The 18,412-nt window shown below is 43.6% G+C and overlaps 1 protein-coding gene across 3 annotated transcripts in view; it reads left to right on the top strand.

Annotated features, from left to right (window-relative positions):
• Positions 1–18,412, top strand: part of Nckap5 (NCK associated protein 5) — a 791,944-nt gene that overhangs the window by 264,975 nt on the left and 508,557 nt on the right. The gene's annotated exons all lie outside the window — the stretch shown is intronic.

The following is an 18,412-nucleotide window of genomic DNA, read 5'->3' as shown; positions in this document are numbered from 1 at the left end:
TAGTCTAGGGTGGACTGACTGATCAGGAAGCCCCAGGGATCTGCTTGTCTCTGTCTCATCAGCACTGGGATTATAAACATGCAGCATGCACCCTACACTTTTTAAAAAATTCTATTTATTTTAGTATGTATGTGTGTGAGTATGCATGTGTGCCGTGATGCCCTTGCAGAGTCACTGGTTAGCTTGTGGGAGATGGTTCTTCCTTCCACCGTGTGTATCTGGACTATCAGACTCAGCATTGTTCATCTGGAAGTATAAGAATTGATCCAGCTCCCAAGCTTATTAAGAATGAATTTATTTTATTGTTACCTGTGTATGTGAGTATGCACACATACTATTTGTGTGTGTGTGTCGTGTTTGTGTGTGTGTGAGTGAGTGAGTGAGTGAATGTGTGCCCAGATGAGTAAAGAGACCTGTGGAGTGTTGGGGGGGGGGGGCTTTGTTCATCTTAGCCACCCACCTAGCTTACACCAGAAATAATCACACAGAAATTGTATTAATTAAATCACTGCCTGTCTCATTATCTCTAGCGTCTTATTGGCTAAGTCTCACATCTTGATTTAACCCATTTCTAATAATCTGTATGTCTCCACGAGGTCATGGCTTACTGGGAAAGATTCAGCATGTCTGACCTGGCAGCTTCATGGTGGCTCTCCCTAACTCTGGTTTCTTCCTCCCAGCATTCAGTTCTGTCTTCTCTGCCTACCTAAGTTCTGCCCTATCAGGCCAAGCAGTTTCTTTACTAATTAACCAATGAAAGCGACACACAAAGAGAAGGACCTCCTACACCAGTAGAGGCCAAAAGAGTCTCACAGGTCCCCTGGAGTGAGGCTAAAGGCAGTTGTACAGCGTACTGGGAATCAAGCTTGGGTCCTCTGAATGAGCCACATGTGCTCATAGCCACTGAGCCGTCTGCCCATCCCTTGTGGTCTTTTCTATACCACTCTCATGTTTGTGTCGGGGGTGTCTCAGACTGCCCTCCCAGGTAAGAAATCTCGAGTGCAAATGACCTAATATCTGAGTAGCGACCTCAGAGAAAAGCCTCCACTGCCCTACAGACCTGTGATGGGAAAGCAGACAGAAAGACCGCTCCGTGGTGGTGGGGCGCCACATCGGAGAGGGGCTTTACTGTGTTGTCTTCAGCGTGGCTGGTACTTCGGTAGGCACCCATTCTGAGAACACCTGTGTGGGTCCAGAGCTGGAAGTGAGGCTGGGAGAAGCCCCGGATGAAGGGCCTGGGCAGCGTGTTCTGACAGCCCCTCTCACCTTGATCTTCACAGTTTGAGTCAGTTGCTTCCAGCATCAAAGATGTGATTCAATCCCCACTCCCTGGCACACAGTTATTTTCCTCATTTTCTTTTCTTGCTTTGCCATGGCAATGAACCCTGCAGGGCCTGAATCATTATGAGCCCAACCAAATGGTGTGTCCGTGGGGGTGCCGAGTGCCAGCTCCTGGCGGAAGCCTCTTCTGTCACATGTACCAAAAGAAAAAAGGCTCCTGTGTCATTCAAATTCTTAAGGTGTTCCTTCTGTTGGTTTCCAAGCCAAAATCATCTGTTTCCCGAATTGTTTAGTTGAAAACTATCATAAATTCTGAGGAGCTGTATTTGTAGTGGCAGATTTTCTTGTCCTGTCTTAAAGTTATGGATTTCTCAACTGTTGCTGTGATGGATTTGTTCTGGGGTGCTGTAGTAACCACATTTTCATCTCAAGGAGCTAATTATGCAACATAACTTATACAGGCTTAAGTGTAATTACATCTAGTATGTAGATTTAAAAACCCAATGTAGGGGCACAGGGTTGAGTTTAAATACAGTCAAGGAACAAAGAGATTTTTTTACTAGGAAGAGAGCGGTTGTAAAGAGACCTACCCTCACATTTAAGGCAGGCAGAGTTTATATGCCTTAAAAGATTTCGTTAATGTATATCCATTCATGGTTGTTTTAAACACATTTAAATGTGACAAAATACAAAACCATTTAAATGCACATCCACAGTTCTTTTGTTCCTCCGGTGTTCTCTAACAAAAGGACTCAGGAAACCGAAGAACTGCCAGGGAAAATGTTTGAAAGGCACTGTTTCACAGTTCTAGAGTGGAGTCAAAGTACAAGTGCCGTGCCCAGGGAAAGGACGCTGAGTAGCAGGCTTTGCAGTGAACACGGCCCGGGTATTTGCAAACATGGATGTGAGCGCATTCAATAAAAGGCACCAGCATTTTCGTACGTTATTCTATCCTATTAATGTTCCGCACATTAAAGAAGTGCTTCCATCTGTTACTTTCTGATCCTAACAAAAGAGGCGAAAAGAGGGGAATCGTTTTGATCAATGTCCTTGTAATTCTTAGACTTGGTATAAAATAAATCATGGTGTTAGGGCCCCTCATTGATTGGGGTTAAAGTGATACACTGTGGTCCTCATGGTGACTTGGATTTTACTTGCTGGGCACCCAGGACTTTGATTTGGCTGGTTACCTGCTGTGGCTTAAGTGATGCCCGATAATTATTGGTGCTTCCTGGTCACAGTGGCCCATTCCACACCTGCACCCTTTTGTTGGCTGCCCGACAGGGATGCTGGATATGAGGTCTCCATGAATAGACATCCTCTCGGAGTAGTCCTCCGACACCAGATTGATTTATGGATGTATCCGGCTCTTTGTTAGCATGTGAACCCCTAATTAATTTGAAGCCCTCTGTAGAGAAATTAAACCGCTGGTTAAGATTGCTAACAGACTCAGATGGTGCTAATGAAGGGGAAGCCAGTCCTATGAGTGGATTTGCCATGGTCACTGGTGTCTGTCTTTCACAATGAAGCCTGGTGTGTGGATAGGAGAGCGCAGCCTCCAGGAAAGAATGGGCTGTCAAAGAGCCATCCTACTGTGGCTTCTAACCCAATTAGGCTCGCTATTTGGGTTCTACTTTTCCATCTGTGGAGTTAAAGAGGAAGTCAGAAACAGGCATGGAGCAGTAGGAGGAGGATGGCCATAAGAGGAGACTCTGTATAGACGTCATAAACCTCTAGTTAGATATTCCCTCCAGCCGGTTGTTCCTCCTCCGGGACATAGTGTATATAAATGGATAAGAGAAGATGCTTAATGCTCAGGAAAATGTGCATATGTGTATGCGTGCGTATGTGAGCTGACTGTGTGTGTGTGCGTGTGTATGTGAGCTGAGTGTGTGTGTGTGTGTGTGTGTGCGCGCGCGTGTGTGTGTGTGTGCGCATGTTTGTGGACAGAGGTGAACAGCAGGTTTCTTAATTGTCGCACCTAAGCTTTTGAGACAGGGTCTCTCACTGAAGCTTGAGCTCACAGATTTGGCTAAGATGGCTGGCTAGTAAACTCTGAGAATCTCCCCCTAACCCAGGGCGAGCATTACAGATAATGTCATGACTGCCTTCTTCTACCACTTCTGTGGATCCAGGGCTTTCCTGACTGAGCCATCTTCTCAGCTCCATCTTCAAGAGTTCTGTTACTTCAAATTCTGTCAGCAACAAACTTAAACACGTTAGAGGTACAAATATCAGAAAGAAACGACTCAAGCTTTATAGTAAAACAAACATGAGTACTCCTCTAACGCTAGTTTAGAGGAAGACTTTCTGCTCATGATTCAAAAAGTGATTCACTGTTAACTGACAGATTTTACATAAAAATTTACAACTTTCCATGGAGATACACACAGAGCCATAAAGATAACCCCTAACGAAGAGGGTGATAGGGAAAAAAGCATCTTAAAAATTGGAGATTGGGAGTTGTGCAAGTAACTCAGGTTACAGGTGCTTGCCACAAAGGCAGAAAGACCAGATTTTGGGTCTCCAGGACTCACATAAAAAACAAAAGAACATATCTGGTGACATGCACCTGTAACACCAACTTGTGATGCCAGAGACAAGATTATCCCTAGAGTTTTCTGGTAGCCTAGCCATGTGAGCCTTAGGTCAATCAAAGAAACTGTATTGGGTATTTGAATAAGGTATGTAGTATTACGGAAGAATGGCACCTGAGATTGTCCTCTGGCTTCCACACACATACGAACATGCACACACATGGGGGAGGGGATGGAGGGAATCAGTCCATCATGGTGGGGAAGGCATAGCTTCAGGCTCAGGAAGCTGGCTGGTCACCCTGTATCCACAAGTAGAAAGTAAAGATTGAGCAGAAAGTAGGGCATAGCTGTGAAGCCTCAAAGGCCGCCCACCTCCCCTGCAACCCATTTCCTCCAGTGAGGCTCCACCTCCTATAGGTTCCGAAACTTTCCCAAACAGCACCACCATCTGGGGACCAAGTGTGTAAACACGAGGCTATGGGGGACAGTTCTTATTCAAACCACACCAAATAGAAAACGTGATCACTCCCATCATTGGCAGTGATGCTCCAGCTTCCTGCCACCCCCAGATCCAGAGTTCATCAAGTCCACAGAGTCCTCAGAAACGAAATATCAGAACCCTGTGTGTCTTTTGATTGTGCTGGCCTGCAGATCCAGCCCTCCACCCTCCTGGACTTGACCCCCTGCATGATAGGATAGGATAAATATCTTCGGCTTTCTTTTCACAAGTGCATCCTCAGAGCCTCTAACAACTGACTGGACTTGTGATGCCTACACACCCGAGATCACCCAGGAGTAAAAATAAGTTAGCAATCAGTGGAGTGTTCATGGACAGACTTCGTTTCCTCTGTCTAGAATGTCAGGTATCATTTGATTATTTGTTATGCATTAACCATTTCTTAGATAACTCTGACCTCTAACCTACTAGAATTAACTCAAGAAGTAGCATGCACGTGTATCCCTGACAGTGTGTGTTTTGCTGTTGGTCAAGCATAGATATTAGACACCATCCTAAAGATTGGCTGCATACTTTGCATAATGACAAACAATTATATAGTTGGGACTCAAGTCTTCATTGAAAAAGTATCTTCAGTGTCCAGCCCTCCAAAAGACTTGTAGACACGTGGTGGAGCTTTATTTTATTGTTAGAGATGTTACTTTTTTATTGTGTGTGTGTGTGTGTTTGTGTGTGTGAGTATTATGGGGAGGTGGTATGTTCACACGAGTGCTGTACCCAAAGAAGCCAGAAAAGGCCATTCAGTTTCCTGGAGCTGGAGTTAGAGGAGGTTTTGAGCCACTTGACCCCTTTATCTGGTGCTGAGTACTGGACTCTGGTCCTCTGCAAGAGCAGTATGCTCTCTTAAAGCATGAAGCCATCTGTCGCCCCAATGTCCTTTTAATATTATAGGTTTGACCTCAAAAAAACTCACAATGTTACAGAGGCATTTTGCCACAGTGTACTTAACTTCCCATTAAGAATTTCTTAAACTCAATTTTCAATCCAGTGTTCGCTCCTCTCGTTCCCTGCATCCCCTGACATGCTTACTAGAAAAAATCGAGCGAGCAAAAGACCATTTTTGCCATTTAAAGGCGAACAGCTATTTTAAGTGCCATTTTCTATTTTAAATATAGCCCATAGGGAATCCCCTTGTTCATTCCCATCTCTCTTTTCCGGTGCTAGATTTCTGTCTTTCTCTCTCTTGCTTCTGCATTTCATCCTTTTATTTTGTCATTTAGCGTTGATGGGGATTTAGATGCTGTCTGGTCACTTGGGGTATCCCCTTGCTCTATTTTATTGGAGCCGAGAGGGCAAGAAGCTGAGACTATGTAGTTGGTTGCCCACGAGACTTCATTACTAATATATGCTTTCCACCAGAAGAGGGCGCCACATTCATTAAAAATAACATCCATAATCCAAGTTGAGTTCTTTATTTCCTTAACAGGTTCCAGATGAGGTCCCATTTGACCTCATGAAAAGACATGATGCCTGACTTTTGGTGGGAGGAGGCTGCCTTGTGAGCTAACACCGCAGGCCAACGGTCTAAGGATGCAGTCAGCAATGTAAGGATAGATGTGCCAATGTTGCTCTCGATGACAATAACCAGGGCAATACCAACAAAAATTAAAAAACGGTTTGCCCCCTCTCCAAAATCCGTATTTCTGCTCAGTTTTTTTTTTTGGCACTGAAAGGATTGGATCTTTAATTAAGCATGTAACAGTCTTCTATTTATCATGCCACAAAACAACTGCTTCCTTTTATGGGACTGAAAAGCAGCGTGTTTCCTTCCTTTCTACTATAACCTGAAGACATCTTCAACAGCACCCTGCCTCACAATGCCCCCTTTATCTCTCCGTGGACCTACACCGGTGCCTAGAACTTCGGTGGACAACCCTGATTCATTTGGATATTTATCTATAGGTTCCAGAGTCTTAAAATTACAAACGCCTTTCTGTGTCGTAAGCTGTTAACCTGTCAGCAGCCATTGGCTCTTCCTCCCAGATTTACTTATGAGGCTGAGTAATCTTGTCACCTGAGTTACCCACAGGAGAGAAGGCTATGTCTCAAAGGGGACGGGGACTTTTTACTGCAGTGGCAAACCTGGAAAGGCATGCCTGCATGTGAATTGTGTAGATGAGTATCTCAGCGTCAAGGAGCATAAAGAGTGGGGCGTCAGGCTGCACCTGGAGCTCAGCGGCAGAGGGTATCCTTGGCTGTCCTGAGGTCTAGGTTCAATTCCTGGGACTGCTTCAAAGGAAAAAAAATAACATGACCTTAACAAAGAAAGGAAAAATGTTTCAAAAAGAACATAGATGCTTCCAGATGTTTGTTCCCTGTGCACCAATGCTGTTCTTTGCCCATCTATCGTCGTGATGCCAAAATGCATGCTTGATGCTGAGTAAGGACAAGCACACTAGGGGTGATGCTCCAGCCAGCAGGTAAACTACCTTTTTATAGCAGCCATCCCACAGTCCTTTGGGACCCGTAGTGACCACAGTCGCAATACACTCTGGGTAATGGTGACAAGGGCTGATATTTGTGGAGCTACTTTTCTGCCTAAGCTCTTTCCGATGACTCGGAGGAAGCATTATTATTATTAATTCCTCATTGTACTCATTCGGGCAAGTTAAATAACTTGCCTGGTCTCCCAGCTAGGAAGATACAGAGCTGCTGTTTGAACTCCAGCTGCCCCCGAAATCCAAAGAACTCGGCCACTGTTCCGCACTGCCTTCTGCCCTCAGTGAAAGCTCTGAGAGACGAAATGTTACATTTTCCTTTTAAAATTACCCGTCCTTCTCATCTTCAAGAAAATTGTTTTTGTATGAGTCACTGAGAATTATAGAATATAATCTGCCCATGACAAAGTAGATTCAAATTTATCAGACAGGATAAATACTATTTTTAATGCTTATATTCATATGTGTTAATTATGAGTTAAAGATGACATTTCAGATCCAGACATAGTGCATTTTGATGTTTGCCCCGTTACCCTCTCTTGTCCCCTTTCCATTCCCACTGACCCCTTCCTCTTCCTCACTCATTCCCCTTCCATGTCGATGTCTTTTTAAGTGACCCAGTGGTTTTAATTAGGGTTGCTGCTAGGAGCTTGGGTGAGCGTTTATAGGAGCATAATGTGGAACCCTAGGCTATGGCTGTCACTCAGAAGTAGAAAGCTTGCTTTTCATTCTTGAGGTGCTACCTTTAATCCCTAGTAGTGGCATCTTAGCCAGGGAAGGAAAAAAATAATATTAAAAATTAAGTGAAATCTTAACAGATACAGGAATGTTCCAGAAAGACACAGGTGGCTCCAGGACATTTTCCTCCATGGGGCATGGGCACCATGCACCCATGAATTGCCTATAGATTGTATGGGGGTAGTGTGACCTCATGAGCCACCCATGACAGACTTGATAAGGCACAACTCCGGCAGGTCAGCACAAATGAAAGATGCTTCCAGCTGGGGTCTGGTGGCTGCAGGTACTTTGATCTGGGAGGTGGGAATGTGAATGCACCTCTTTGCTTTGGCTGCCTTGTTTATCACTTTATAAACAACCCTCAAGTCTCACAGCACAGCCTTATGCATAGACCTTTAGCATAAAACCGTGGAGCTGCAGCTTTGCAGTTACTGTAACTGCTGAACTCTGCCAGATCAGTTTCTTATCAGATTAACTCGTTCACGTTCCACAGCAGACTGAGGGTCCAACTGTGAGTGTCCAACTGCAGGCAGATGGGTTTCTAGTGCTGGAGACAGAGTTGGGGGAAGCTAGCCTCTCTCTCTCTCTCTCTCTCTCTCTCTCTCTGTGTGTGTGTGTGTGTGTGTGTGTGTGTGTATGTGTGCTGTAGACATACATTTGGGGGTGGAGTTACCCTCCTGCATCTGCGTGTGTGTGTGTGTGTGTGTGTGTGTGGTGTGGGCTGGCCACACACAGTTATGTGAATGGGATCCACTTTAGAATAAAAGCTTTAGGCTTAGCAGTCCCGAAAGACTCCCATCAGAAGTCCCTACAGGTGGAAAAGTCGAGACTGGATGCTTATAGTGGCTGTCCTGGATTAGTACTGTCAGGAAAAGAAAGCTTTGGCTGATAAATGTGGCAGAAATACATTTGGAGGGGACAAGACGGGCTGTAGCTGTTATGTCAGGAAGACTCTACCATTTCCTAGGTCAACTTCCCTCCAAGGTGAAACCATGGACTTCGTGCCTGCAGACCTATCGGGGGCAGCAGGGATTTCCGTCTCCATCACTGTAAGGGAGATGCGCTGTAGGAGGGCTTGTTGAGGAACTTAGGAATTGGGGTGGAGAGGAAACTCTAGACAGGGTGCTAATGGTGGGTGATATTCCATGCCTTGCTGTTCTGTTCACTTCAGTGACTCAGATTTCAAGGTCAGGCTGAGAACTGGAGGGAAACCTGGTGTTTCCTTAATGCTGTGAAGGACAAGGGGTGCCAATTGCAGATGTACACGCACTTCGCAGGAATATCCCTGCTTCATGACAGTGGATTCAGGTCTGGGTGTGCAACTCTATAAGGGAGGGAGAGCTCCCCAGCTTCGGGACTGCTGGGGAATGGAACACCAGTCTGTTCTCTGGTCATGGCTGTCTATAATGCTTTGATTGGAGCTGAGCCAATTCCTTCAAGAAGTATTGAGGGGCTCATTCTTTATCGAGATGTAGCCTAGGCTATTTGCTTTGAACGTTGGTACTTCCATAAAGAGCAGTCATCTCTAAATAACATTAAATGAATAACATTAAGAAAATGTACTGTGTGTGTGTGTGCGTGCGTGCATGCATGTGTGTGTTTGTGCACACAGGCACGTGCATGCACAGATGTATATTGGGGGATTATGCACATGTGTGAACCCATGTGCAGCTGCACTTACTTGTGTGTATACCTTTGTGGAAGCAATAGGCTGACTTTTAGTATGTTCTTTTACTCTATATCTGGTTCGTTGATGCAGCGTTTTCTAGGTACTCTCCACTGTCAACTGGACATAGCCTGGAGAAACCTGGTCTGACTGCACGGATCAGACTGGCCCGTGGGCATTCTGTAGGGGATTTCTTTGATTGCTAATTAGTGCAGGAGGACCCAGCACACTGTGAGTGGCACTGTTTCCTGGACAGGTGGTCCTTGATTGTATAAGGAAACTAGCTAAGTTTGAGCCCATGTGGAAGCCAGAAAGGAGTGTTCCTCCATGGTTTCTGCTGTGCTCCCTTGGCGGTGAGTGAGTTCCGTGGTCAGAGGTAACACTGTGCAGAATAACAACCAGGCTTGCCTTCAGGTTCTGCTTGAATTTGGCCTTGGCTTGCCTCAAAGGTGCCCTGTAACATATACAATGAAATAAACACCGTGCCACCCCTTTGAAAAGCTGGGGGTTCCATCACAGTAACAGAACGAAGTTGGAACAGCTGGGCTCCTACACAGTTTTAAACCACTGCTTTGGCTAGCTCCTGGCCAGCAAACTCTGGGTGTCTGTCTGTTTCCGACTCCCAACACAAGGGTTACAAGTGTGCATGGCAATGTCTGGCTTTTACATAACTGGATTGAAGCTCAGGTCCTCTTGCTTGGGCTTCAAATAGTCCACCCATTGGCTATTTTTTCCCCCAAGACAGAGTCTAATATAGCGCAAGCTGACTTAGAAATCACCATTTAGTCTAGGAGGACCCTGAACCTCTCATCATCTTGCCTCCACCTCCAGAGTGCTGGAATTACGGGTGTGTTCTACCACGACCAGTTTCCCATAGCACTGGGACTTGAACCCAGGGCTTTGTGCATGCTAGGTGAGCACTCTACCAATTGAGCTGCGCCCCCAATCTCAAAGCAGTGGTTTTGAATGAGTATTAAACATAGAGACTAAGGATGTGAGAATCCTGTCTCAGTGCTTGCCGTGGGCTGCAGGAGAAAGAGCTATTGTTTCGGTCTCCATTTCTAGTGTCACAATTCCTCTGGGGATCTGAAGAGGTCACAGCAATTGCTTTACTGACTCTCTACCAACTCGGAGTACAAAATAGACTCTTCAGAAATGCCCCAGAGGCAGCAGCGGGAGGAGAGCCGGGCCCAGTGCAGAAAACATCCCTGAGTCCACATAATTTTGGATCTCTCCACCGAGCATTGCATTAAAATCCCATTTTTTTTTAAAGAAACTGTAGCAAATAGACCCCAGCTGGACTAGGACTCTTCGAGAACATGCCCCTCTGCAGGCTTTTCACATGGTAATGTGGCACTGTTTTAGAAAGGGACATTCTGGAAAGATCTCTGGTCACAGAACTCCCTCTGTTGAAGTTTGTCCTCACAAAGGAATGTGGCAAATTTTCAGTCAAGGAATGCACCTTTACAGGATAGCAATTTTGTGCATGAACTTGAGAGGCAGTGGAGTACAGGCTCCAGCTTGGTTGTGCTGAAACCACTATTCGCCGTGAATTTTCTCATTTGGAAAGTAGAGATAATACTTTTTTCCCTAGGTTTTGGAGAGGGTTAAAAGAGAAGTCATATATAAAGTGCTTAAAGTGCACTGGGAAGATGGCTCAGTCAATAAAGTGCTTGCCATAGAGGATAGGGACCTGGGTTCAGATCTTCAACATGTCCATATAAGCTGCCGTCTTATTGTTGGGGGTAAGATAGGGATGGGGATCAGTTGATGATCTCTGGGTTCAGTGATAGACCCTGTCCCAAAAATTACAGTGGACAGTGTTAGAGAAAAACACCTGCCACCATCATATCCACATACATGCATTTGCTCCTATAAACATAGTTATAACATGCACACACACACACACAATTAAAAAGATACGACAAAATAAAAACCCACTGCCTATAAATCTTAAAGCCTTAAAAGCTCAAGAGTTGCAAGGAAGCATTTGAACTTCCCTTAGTTTTAATTTGCAAAGCTTTAATTTAATGACAATTCAGGTTAGTGCCACTTAATCCCTAGGCAGCGCCAGTTAATCCTGTCATCTAGAATACAGCCTGCTAATCACAGACCCTCTCCGAAGGGAAATATGCAAGGGCAAGAGCCAGTGACTTCAGAAAGAGAAACAGCCTTTAAATCACTCAGTGAAGGCGAACTCCTAGAACTTCATGCTGAAAGCCTTTTTGTAGTAACTGGTTATTATTGTCTAGTTCTTCAGTTTATGGATGTGATGCATTTTTAAAAGAATACAGATGATGCCAAAATGCCAAGTGTTGAGTGGTTTGAGTAATGTGAGCTGGTTTTTAAATATACAAGTGATTAAGCTAAATTTAGAATGATTCTTCTATCATCCACCTTTGTTTATGTGGATGAGTTGAACTCTAAAGCAGTGGAATCCAGGCTTGGATGTAGCAATGGCTCAGTGGGTAAAGAGAGCACTTGCTGGTATCCATGTTAGAGCTGTGTGGACATGCGTGGTAGCTAGCTTTAATTACCAAGGTCACACCACCTCCATTCACCAAGGAAAAGAGTCTACATTGATTGAGAGACTGGCTTGTTTTGGGGGGATTGTCTAAATGAATTAATTGATGTAGGCAGAACCTACCCCCTGTGGGTGGCACCATCCCCTGGTTTGTGTCCCTGGACTGTCCAAGAGTGAAGGAATCAGAGCTAAGTACTAGCAAGCAAAAAGTGAGCACACATACATTTATTCTCCTTCTGCTCTTGCCTGTGGATGTGACATTACCAGCTGTCTGAAGTCCTTGCCTTGACTTGCCTGCCACCATGGACTACACCTGAAATTGTAAGCCAAATAAACCTGTAAAATGATCTCTGTCAGGATGTTTTATCACAGGAACAGAACTTAAGGGAAAGTAGTTCTGTCTCCTGCCTGTAATCCTAGCACTACAGAGGCAGAGATGGGATTCCTGAAGCAAGTTGGCCAGCTAGACTTGAAAATGGAAAGTTCTGGCTTCCATGAGAGACCTTACTTCAATAAATACAATAGAGAGAAATAGAAGAAGACACTCTATTCAAATTCAGGTCTCTGTAGGCATGTGCATGCATGGGTATATTCACCTATAACTGGGTACCTACACACACAAACAGATGGATAAACACATACAGACATATACCTCACGCATACTTTGACCAAAATGAAAAACAAATTGAAAGCTTTTAGCCAAGGGCAAGAACAGAAAAGACATGGCTGTTGTAATAAAAGCGGCAGGGCTATGTTCCTGGCACCCGGCCACCCGCACGGCTAGCTTTACCCAAAATAATTACACGGAAACTGTATTCTTTTAAACACTGCTTGGCCCATTAGTTCCAGCCTCTTATTGGCTAGCTCTTACATATTGATCTAATCCATTTCTAATAATCTGTATAGCCCATGAGGTGGCTTACCAGAGAAGATCTTAACCTGCGGCTGTGTCGGGCGGGAGAATCATGGCGACTCACTGACTCGGCTTTTTTCTCCCAGTATTCTGTTCTGTCTACTCCACCTACCTAACTTTCTGTCCTATTAAAGGCCAAGCAGTTTCTTTATTACTTAACCAATGAAACAACATATAGAAAGATGACCCTCCTCCATCATTCCCCCTTTTTTCTGTTTAAACAAAAAAGAAAGGCTTTGACTTCAACATAGTAAAAATACATATAACAAAACAGTTATCAAGTAAGAATTAAAGTTACAATATTTATATCTATTTTATCTTTTATCATAACAATGGAAAACTATAACTAACCATTCTTCAACTCCATCAAAGGCTCCAGAAGGATATAATATTACCTAAGTAAACAAGAAGTCCAAAGCTCTAGAAATGACAGAGACATCTCACTGCCTGGACAGTCACCCAAAGTTCCTCTGTACTGTTGGGGCATTCATTTTCTGCCTACATGCCCATAGTATCCAGCAAACATTTCCACGATGCAGGAAATTCCAAAGACAGTTCAGTCACTTTCTTCTGTATCCTGCAGAATGTCTTGCAGACTCTTTCATGAATCAGGAACCCAGAAAGACCATCTCACCTTTAGGCAAGTTCAGCAGTCCTCTCTCTGAGGGTTCTTTGTGTCCAGTTTATGCATCAGTCCAGGCAAGAACAGTTTCTTGCCCAAATGGCTATCAAACTCCATAAGGAGCCTCTTTGATGCCCATCTTTCTCTTGAAGTAGATTGGTGCTGCCAGGAGCAGACGTGTCTCATTGTCATGAAAACCCTAAGTTATTAAAACATTAAGTGCCATATTCTGCAGTCTTTGAAAGATATGAAGAATACCTATCTGAAATATATCTATGCATATCTAGAAAATCTAACTAACATGACTACAAGCTTGACTATTATTGATGATTATCCATTAACAACCTATATTTCCTAATTATGCATTACATTTTAAAATGAACTACACAATCACAATACCTTATTCAAAATCAGAAATACATATACATATAACAAAATTGACCTTAAAATCCATGCCAATGCAAATTATTCATATCTATATCATATCCCCCTTTAAATGTAAAAGAACATTTATAAACAATATTTGGGAACATGGGTGCAGTTTTTTCTCTCCAAACTGCTTCCTTCTTAATGGGGGTGTTGTTAATTAGGTCTTTCATGGTATAACCTGTGTGCTAGATTCATCTCAGTTGGCAGTTGAGCGAAGCAATTTTTTGAGGGTGTTCACAGCAACCTTTCAGGAGGGCGTGGTCTATTACACCATATTGGGATAGAAGTAATCCACAGGGTCTCATCCTCTGTAAAAACAAAAGAAGACCCTTTCCAAAGCATCATATCCTTATACCCATATTCTGAAGTCATACCCTCATTATATCCATTCTGGTTCCACTTGGCAGCCCATATAATGAAATGTCTCTCTGTACTTAGCTCCTTCACAGTCAAAAATTTTAAAGAAAACACAATGTACATAATCCAGACTCTCTGTGAATTTTCCATTTTTACGTGGCTTATTTTTCTTTATTTCTTTTAATCTCTTAACTATCTGTACTCTGTCTCTTTAAAGACTTTACCCTTTTTAAAAAAAAAACATTAACTTTAGTCTCTCTATATTTTTTTTCTTTTCCCTCCCAAGCCTACGTACACTCATCCAACATTGTGACCCATAGAGGTCTTTTATGTCTGAATCTGTTTTATTGTGAATCTGTAATTTTTTTACTATCCAGGAGCACTTTGTTTTACGCTTTTAAAACGCTAAGCACTTAAGAATCTAAGCTGTGACATTCCTAGGTCAAAAACAGGTACTGCAGGCTTGCCCCGCCCAGTCCAACATGAAGGAGCCACTTGTGACTGAATCAGTTGCGCCTCTGAGCTGCAGGGCGAAGGGCTGCTCTGGATGTTGGCTCCACTTCTCTCCAATTTCAAAATGGAGGATGTACCATTTTCTACTAGCTCTGGGGCCGCCAGGTAGGAGCCGCACTCAGCACTTTAACTCTGAGACTGAGCATGTGGCACAGAAACTCTTTTCATCCAAGTTACAGCCAAATCTGACACGCAGAGCACTGCGCAGTCTGAAAACACCTTTCTGTATGGTGGCAGGAATCCGCCATGCTCTTCCACCTGCCTAAGCCTGATTCTGCTGTCTGCCCAGGTGCAGGCGGGGAGCATTGAGCCATCGGCACGGTCTCAGAGCACTCTCCTTCCAATCCCAAGCAGGAACACAAACATCCAGTTCCATAAAAGCCATTGAAATGCTTTAAAGCCAGCGTTCACGCTGGCAGCACAGCCCCAAGAAGCTGTGCTTTAAAATGACACAGCGTTTTTTCTGTTGCTGTTGCTGAATCAGGAAATCTCTCTACAGCACGCCACCAACAAACAGCAAAAATCTGCGTTAAACTCTGTTTTTTCTCTGTTTAAAATTAAGCTCTCTCAGGTTTTACATGGACTCACTGACTCGGCTTCTTTCTCCCACAATTCTGTTCTGTCTATTCTGCCTACCTAATTTTCTGTCCTATTAAAGGCCAAGCAGTTTCTTTATTACTTAACCAATGAAACAACAGATAGAAAGATGACCCTCCTCCATCACATAGCGAGAATTGCATAAAGACTTTATCTTACCACTATCCAAGGGAACAAGAGAAATAAGTAAAGAAACTGAAAAGATCCAAGGCATTAGTATGATATGAAAGCTGGTGTGGAAAATACACACTAGCCATAAGGTTTTCTTAAAAGATTTACTTATTTCCATATTATTTATGAGTATGGCAGCTCTTAATCAGTGTATTGTACCATATACATGCAGGAGCTTGTTTTTTTTCTTTTCTTTTCTTTTTTCTTTTTTTTTTTTTCTTGGATTTTTGAGACAGGGTTTCTCCGTAGCTTTTGGTTCCTGTCCTGGAAGTAGCTCTTGTAGACCAGGCTGGCCTCGAACTCACAGAGTTCTGCCTGCCTCTGCCTCCCGAGTGCTGGGATTAAAGGCGTGCGCCACCACCGCCTGGCCATACAGGAGCTTGTTAAAGCCAGAAGAGGACCCCAGATCCCCAGAGCTAGAGTTACAGGGAACTGTGAGACACTGATGTGACTGCTGAGAAATGGGTTTGTGTCCTCAGTGATACATGCTCTTTTCCGCTGAGCCATCTTTTTAACCCTAGTCATTAAATTTCTAATTCTTATGTGAAAATATGAAAAGATATTGATGCTACTAAGCAAGGAATCACCTTTTCTGTAAAGCATGGCTGTGTCTAAATATGGTTCCTCGAAACTAGAAACAGGCAAAATGACTCAGACATTGCATGAAACGAGGGGCTTTCTCATCTTGCCTGCTCATTGTGTTTAGAGAGAGGCAACATGGCACACAGCAACTTACAAAGTGCCATGATGCTCATAAGTAATATGCAAATAAAAAATTTTTTAAAAATCATGTGGCTGAGTATATTCCATACACTGGCTATCATATCTTCTTTGCAAATTTCAGCACTTTTCTGGACATTCTTCATTTAGTTCTGTACTGTGGTCCCTTTCCACTCTCTGTTCTCTGTGAGAGTATTACCTCATCTTATTGGCCTTCTTTATGGTGCTTCCTTAGTTCTCTCAGTGGCTCCTTGGCATCCGAGAAGATCAGACCTCTCTCATCTGCACTCCTGTACAGCACCAAGATGTCACCCAGACACTCAAAATTTGCCACCTGTCAGATGCAAATAGAATTAGTGCGAGTCTTTATTATTACTATTACTATTATTTTGGTTTTTAGTGACAGGATTTCTCTGTTATAGCTTTCTTGGAACTAGCTGACCTCAAACTCACAGATATCTACCTGCCTCTGCCTCCTGTGTTCTGGGATTAAAGGCATGTACCACCACTGCCCAGCATTTTTTTTTACAAGTCTCTAATATAAATGGGACAGTGTTAATGGTGGTAGGAACTCGTCCTTGCTCAAGGCTACAGTTTTCCAGCAATCATGGCAAGGTGGCTTGGGAAGTGATGTCCAGAAGAACATCCAAACTTCAGGAAGTGATGTCCAGAAGAGTATCCAGGCTTCAGGAAGTGATGTCCAGAAGAGTATCCAGGCTTCAGGAAGTGATGTCCAGAAGAATATCCAGGCTTCAGGAAGTGATGTCCAGAAGAGTATCCAGGCTTCAGGAAGTGATGTCCAGAAGAGTATCCAGGCTTCAGGAAGTGATGTCCAGATGAACATTCAGGCTTCAGGAAGTGATATCCAGAAGAACATACCTGACAATCGTTAAGCATGGGTATGTTATTTGGAGTATAAATGAGAGAAGATGAGATAGATCATATCCATATAATCTTTGGGAACTCACTCTCTGGTGCCTGTATTGTCTGATATAAAAATTTGAAAAAACATTATTTTCCTGGTTCCCAATTGTTACCTGATTAAATCAGCAACAAAGGCCAGTTAAGGAAGCAAGTCAGGTATCTGGGGTGGATATGGTACCAAGCACACAGTTATCACAGAGCTGAGCAGTCTCCGAGTCTGCTTTTGCTCCAGACTCCAGGGTCTTCTGCCAAACATCTTTCTTCTTGTGACCATGATCAGTTTGTGATAGAAGAAACAAGGCAATGTTTTGAAGGAAACCTTAAAACAATGTATACCTGTATATTTGTGTGTATGTGTGTGTGTGTGCGTGCTCATTCTCACACAAACATTTAGAGGCCAGAGGTCAACATCACAGGCTGGTCCTCATGTGCTGTTCAACTTGTCTTTTGAAACAACATGTCTTACTGGGCCAGACCTCACTGAATAGGCTATGCTGGCTGGCCTGTATCTGCCTGTCTCTGCCTCCCCAGCACTGAGATTAAAAGCACACAGCACCTCACTTGGCTTTTTACAGATTTGTTTGTTTGTTTTAAGACTGAACATGGGAAGCTGTGCTTGCAATCTTCCAGCCCCGAAAGAAGAATCTCTTTTATACCATTGGCCACCTTAGGTTTTGAAGCTAGCATACTATAGATCTTTGAAGGAGAATATGTATAAATGGCGGAGAGGTCCTTCTCTGCCTCCATGTGAAGCTTTCCTTGTTTCTCCATAGCAGGGGTCTAACAAAGGGCTCTTTAAAAATCAACTTCTTGCCTGTGGATTTGCAGTCTCTCGCCTGTCCTTCTGTGCCTGATTTCTTTTATTCCTCCATCTCTTTAGCCACCTCGGTGCTTAAAGAAGTGTTCACTAGATGCTCACTTTTATTTTTATCTGAGATGGGCTCATATTTGAGATGCTTAAGTTTTCAGGGAATCCAAACTTGTAAAACAGATAAATTACCTTGTCTAGAAATACCAGGAAAACGTTTTTAGCCAGAAAGCAAGGCTGAGTCCAAACAATGGGTTATTTGAATTGGAATTCATCTGATGTAACTCTGCTTGACAGAGAAAATAGAAGTTAAAGTTAAAAGGTTCAGGCAACTGAGAAAAGAAAGCAGAAGTTCTTTTGAAACCAGAGTATATGTCAATATGGAAATAGAAGGTGTCGGAACAAACAATAATGGGAGAAGCTCTGCTCCTCTACTTGCCTTCTGAGGAACATTCCAGAAGTCACTGTAAAGGTCCCCAGGAGGAGCTGTGTAACTCAGTTGCATGTCAAATGTCTGTTATGTGCGTTTGTATGTGTCTATGTTTACTTGTATGTGCATATATGCACAGAGGCCAGAGGTCAACCTTGGCTGTCATTCCGCAGGTGCCATCCACCCCACCTTGTGTTCTGAGTCATGGTCTCTCATTGGCCCAGTGC

Source organism: Microtus pennsylvanicus, chromosome 10 (genome assembly GCF_037038515.1).
Source record: "Microtus pennsylvanicus isolate mMicPen1 chromosome 10, mMicPen1.hap1, whole genome shotgun sequence".
Taxonomy (NCBI): domain Eukaryota; kingdom Metazoa; phylum Chordata; class Mammalia; order Rodentia; family Cricetidae; genus Microtus; species Microtus pennsylvanicus.
The sequence above is the reverse complement of the archived record's forward strand: the minus strand, read 5'-3'. Positions and strand labels throughout refer to the sequence as shown.